Below are 5582 nucleotides of genomic sequence, written 5' to 3' on the forward strand. Positions count from 1 at the left end.
GGAATATAAATAGAGACAAAAGAATGTTGAAAAATATTTGCAGCCACAATAAACAGGTTACTGGAATGAGCAGGTATTTGAATATTAACAAAGGATAATTTTTAATGATCAGAGCTGCCCCGTCCAGCCATCATACTCTGTCATCACGTAAAGTAAATATACCAGATAAATTAAACGACGACTGAGCTTTAACCATTGTTTCAGCGATTGCAAATACAATGGGTTATATTTTTTTGGCAAAAGTATGTAAGTTCAGATTTTTTGTTAATAATACTACGCGCGTTCCACTGGATGGCCGTATACATTTTTGAATTTTTTTATTTAAATGTTGCAAAGGTTTCAACTTTTGTAGCGACGTTGGACGGTAATTTCTACACTAAGAAGCATAATAAGTGTGCTTAGTATGAGTCTAAACATTGGTTGTTCGACTGGGCTTCATTATAGAAAGATCTATCAGAGTTAGTAACATTAGATAAGAGGGTATCCTCTCGAGCTACTTTTCGTTGATGTAGTCATTCGAATAACGAAGAGACAACCATTTTTGCGGCGGGAATATTGAAGTATTGATTAAAGCTTGGTGCGCTTTTTTATCATAACCCTCAGAGAGAAGAGGACGAGGCTTGCGGGTCACTGTAATAGTTTTCCTATATGATTGGGTATTTGGCGCGGGAGCCCCTTGTCGCATCTGCAAATGAACGTTTGACTGTTGGGAATCTTTGAGAAGCCTCTCCATAAGAAATAGAATTTCTGTCATAGTTAGTTTAATTTTTGTTGGCGCTCAAACTCTGGCATACTTTATCCGTGGCAGAATGAGGACCAGACAGTGAAGACATGAAACATGTTCAACCTTGCATTCCCGGCTTACATGAGGTTGAGACACCTTGAGCATCGAGGCGGAGATCTAACTGCGTTTGTACGTGACCAAATCGACAGCATTGGTAACATTGTATGACCGGGTAATTGTACAGTTGCGTTTTCAAAAGAGTTGTGAAACAGAAAAACACGACTCGGCAGTTTTTGACCATCATAGTGAGAGCCACTGTTTCCGTTGGCAGCCACTCTACTACATCATCTACTTTCTTTTTGCATTAAGTCGTCTCGTGAAAACCTACCAAAATCCTGCGGGGGTAATTATATTGCGGCTAACTCCTCGTTGCTGAGATCCTTCGGGACCCCACGGACGATACACATTTTGCTAACATTGTAGGTGGGCACGAATGCTGTGTAATTGGAATTTATTATACATTCGTTATTTATAAACGCATTAGCAGCGGGACGCAGAATCAAATTCGATGGCAAGTCTGTTACGTCCTACTTCTTTATCCGCCTTGCTTAATATGCCCAATTCTCTGAGAAAACATAAATTGGCCAAATTTCACTGGGTAAGGAAGGAGCCCGAACCAGGTGATGATTCTTTTTGAGCGACGTGCACAATAACGGACCTAAGTCACGGTTGGATAACATTGCCTCGTAACAGGCGGAGCCGAGGTGTACGATCAATTTTCGTTATTTTTCTAGTGTCATTGTCTAGTGTGTGTGTGTGTGTGTAGTGTGGTGTGTGTTGTGTGTGTGTGTAGTGTTGTTGTCTAGTGTGTTGTTTAACCAACGGTCTTTTCTTAGGTTTAACTTTAATGAACTCACCAGAAATTTCTTCATCATTCTCGAGAAAGGAAGATTGTGTTTGCTGACCAATGGAAGGCTATTAGGGATTCTAATTCCATATCAGTACCCTCAATTCAGATTCGGACTGAGCCCCCGGAACATTGGAGCATGACGGGTCCGAATTACCCGCCATTACGTCCGTCCCCTGTACATTATATATTTGAAACAACGTATCACCTGAATTATATCTACAGAGATACTAAACAGATATTACAAAACAGAATTAAGATTACTAAAAGCCACCTCCAGAAATTATAAAATGGATAAATCCTACCAGAAAGGAAATGACGTGTTACCCTTCCCGCGCTCGAGATGTCAATCCTATCGATGTTTTCAGACCTGATAATGATAATGACTGATTGACTGACAGCACAGACAGTCAGGCAAAATTTGACCCAGTGTTGCCACCTGCCCAAAGGAAAAGTCGCTAAGCATACGGTAATAAGTAGCTAGTTTCGCAAAATACTCTGTTATAAGTAAATAAATAAATAATAGTGGCTAAACAAAAAAAGGCAACATGGAATATAAGTCTTTAATTTTATATTTCTTTCTCTTACATTATTATTTACGGAAAAATGTTTTCAAAATCGATGTCATCTTGTGATGTTGAGGGTCTGATTCTTTTTTTTTTCGGGTTTCTTAGTTTTTCCTACTTATTTCTTGAGGATATTCTCAGGAATTAAGTAGGTAGCGCACGGAAGTATGTTTTACGTTACAAATTAAATTGATTGAAACAGTGGTAAGTAACTTACTTCTAAGTAGCTAGAAAGTGTGGCTTAAAATTTGGCCGCAAATTTTTTTTTGTAGCTTTTTCGTAAATGTGGCTAGATCTAGCTAAATTGGCTAAAGTGGCAGCACTGATTGACCTGCCTGAGCCTAACAAAAAAAGTGTTAGATGACAGGCAAGACAGACAAAGGTTTTAAGCCTATACAGCAGGAAGTCGGATTAATGTAATGACTATTTTACAATATATGTAACATCATAGTTATTTTGTAATTAAGAGTTATATTATATCATATCATAGCAGACTAACTAACTAAGACTAAGAAGTCTTAGTTAACTAGAATGTTCTAGTTGTGTTCTGTCAGCTCCTCATTCCTCCCGTAAATTCTGTATATTTATATCTTAACAGTGAAGAGTATTTACAGCTACTTGAGTGTAATAAAAGAAAAATAATACGAGTTTCCATCTAAATTCTTTATTTTCTGAAACTATCATGTTGCTTTGGTGTATAGGAAGTTGTTTACTGCACCAACCAATTTAAGGCATGAAAGGAAAAAAAACCATTGATCAACACAAGCTCTCACAGATTAATGGCAACTGGTCTATACAATTTGTTTGTCACACATCCCAATGACAACTTTTTTTTATCGAAAATACAAACTGAAACATTGATGCACAGAAAAACCAGAAAAAGAGCCCAGCGCTGGGAATCGGACCCAGGTCCTCGGCATTCCGTGCCGCGTGCTATACCGCTACACCACCACTGGACACAGGACCTGGGTTCGGTTCCCAGCGCTGGTCTCTTTTTCTGGTTTTTCTGTGCATCAATGTTTCAGTTTGTATTTTTGATATGGGTTTTACGGGATGACCGTAAAAGTAACAAAATTTTTAGTTGAAATAAAAAATACGAATACTGTAGGGGTGTGCCCCTACTTAAAGGGTAGAGTCATTAAAAAAACGTAATAGTTCGAAACAAATCAATATACTATTAAAATTAAATTCTATTAATGAATAATGGCCTATCACTACATTTGAACCAACAACTATTAAAATTACACTGTACACATAAAGCAAGCAGTTCCAGATTTTATTCAAGTGCCTCATTTTCAACATCATTTCGTTTTGATTCAAGTTCCTTCAATTGATTTTCAAAATATTGTTTTCTATGCACCAGAGCTATACGGGGTTGTCTCAGGAAAAAGTTTTCATTACCAAGTTTACTGTACTTCTTTTCTCCTTCTTTACCCATCAGTTCTCTTAATGCTTGATTTCTCTGTAGTATTTTGTTGTAGAATGTAGCTCCTGCTTTGATGTATTCTGGGCCAGATCACAAAGTGTTTCTATCAACTTCTGTCTCATAGTAAACTTCTTTGTCTATGTCCTTTAAAAGAAAGTATGTGCCAAGGCCGAAGAGACCAGCAATTGAATAAAGGATACCTCTCACAGCTGCAGGCGCTGCATACAGATTTAACCTTCTGTTTAAATATTGAGTTACATTGTACACAAAAAATATGCAATAAAGGGATATGTACTTTCAAATTGGACTTTATTGTTTGGGTCATCAATATCTCTCTGCATATCGCAAACTGTTGCACATCCTCAGGCAAAATGAGAGCATTTGCTAATTTCTGACCCGTTTCAGATGTCCAATCAATATTATTCTGATTTACCTGCAAAGAAACAGATGCTTTTTCATTTTTATACTATTTTTTTTTTAATATTAATAAAGTATTTTTATATAAATTTGAATACTGAAACAAAGATTTCTCTCACAGTGATGTACAGTCACAGACTTAGTCCAATAGGGGTATGAAACCTAGTACAAATATATTGTTTAAAATAATTAAGTTGGGTACTCACTTTTATATCCATATTTTCCAAATAAGACACTGATTTGTATGTAAAATTAACAGGTATTCCTACAGCTACACCATATTTTGAATTACAGCTGCCTGTTAAAAGAGATTTAATGTGGTAAACAGAAAAACGTTTGAATATAGACATAGGATTGTAATTGAATATTTCAATAATATTTAAAACAATTAAATAACATGAATTAAAATTTTAAAAAATATATATTTACCAGCATGGAATAAATCAAATCCAAAGACAGTAAATGGTGAAACTAGTTTCCGATGCACATCCGAAATATTGAGAATATCAAGGCATTTCTTATATCTATCATTGAGTTCTTTAGGGAATTCATCAGGTCGACCATCTCTAAAATTAAAAATAGTTTTATCATAATGTTAACAAGGAAAATGAATTTGTTCTTTAGAATTAGTTTATTAACGAACTTGCAAAGATACGTACGTATAATTATGTACAAATTCTGTATTTGTTCAGCAAAAAAGTGTGAGGTAAGAATTTTGCAGCAGTCAGAGCCAAACTTGTACCGGTAACAACGGCAAAGGAGAATCGGCGCCCTTGTCGGTTAACAACCATCCTATCGGTTTTTTTGCAACCATCACGCGGAATTAGAATACAGGATTTATAAACTGGTAGCTCAGCTAAAACTACACGGAAAGATTAGCAATATTTCTTTCAAATAGTTTTTTTTTTTTTTTTTTTTTTTTTTTTTTTAATGCAATATACAAGTTCGGATAGAACGACGATTGTGCCAATGTCAAAGTGAGGAAACGGAGCGGAATTTAATCAAAAAATATTACGGAATTTTGATAGGAAAGTTTAGGATCAGATCGGGTTGGACGGAATAGTTATACGTGAATACAAATTATAATGAGAGGCAGCATATTTATATTTTATATCATTAGAAACAATGTATGAAGCAATGGAGGCATAGATACATGGGTTATTAGATGAAAGTAAGCAGGGAACGGATGTTGGTAATGGAATACTTGTGATATAATACTGTTTATAAAAGTAACACGGTCATAAAGTGGACAAGATAAAATTATGTGGTTCAGATCACCTACCTCCGAACCACACTCACAAGCAGGGCTATCTATGATATTAATCTTCGCCAGGTGTTCCGGCGTGCAGACATGACCTAACGCATTCTTATTAAAACACTAGTACTTCTTTTGCAAAATTTATACTTAAAAAAACCAGGGTTTATTAGGAATGGAGGCTGTATGCGGCTGTAAGTTTTACCTTTCAGGATACAACTTTGAGACCAACACTCTTGCCAGGAATGTTGGAGATATGATCGCGGAAGATTGATTAGGTCATGAGT

The 5582-nt window shown here is 36.1% G+C and overlaps 1 pseudogene; it reads right to left on the bottom strand.

The window, feature by feature from the left end:
- Positions 1 to 2698: 2698 nt before the first annotated feature.
- Positions 2699 to 4907, bottom strand: LOC141445482 (transmembrane protein 177-like; annotated as a pseudogene).
- Between the last annotated feature and the right edge of the window lie 675 nt (positions 4908 to 5582).

This window comes from Choristoneura fumiferana, chromosome 2 (genome assembly GCF_025370935.1).
Source record: "Choristoneura fumiferana chromosome 2, NRCan_CFum_1, whole genome shotgun sequence".
In the NCBI taxonomy this organism is placed as follows: Eukaryota; Metazoa; Arthropoda; class Insecta; order Lepidoptera; family Tortricidae; genus Choristoneura; species Choristoneura fumiferana.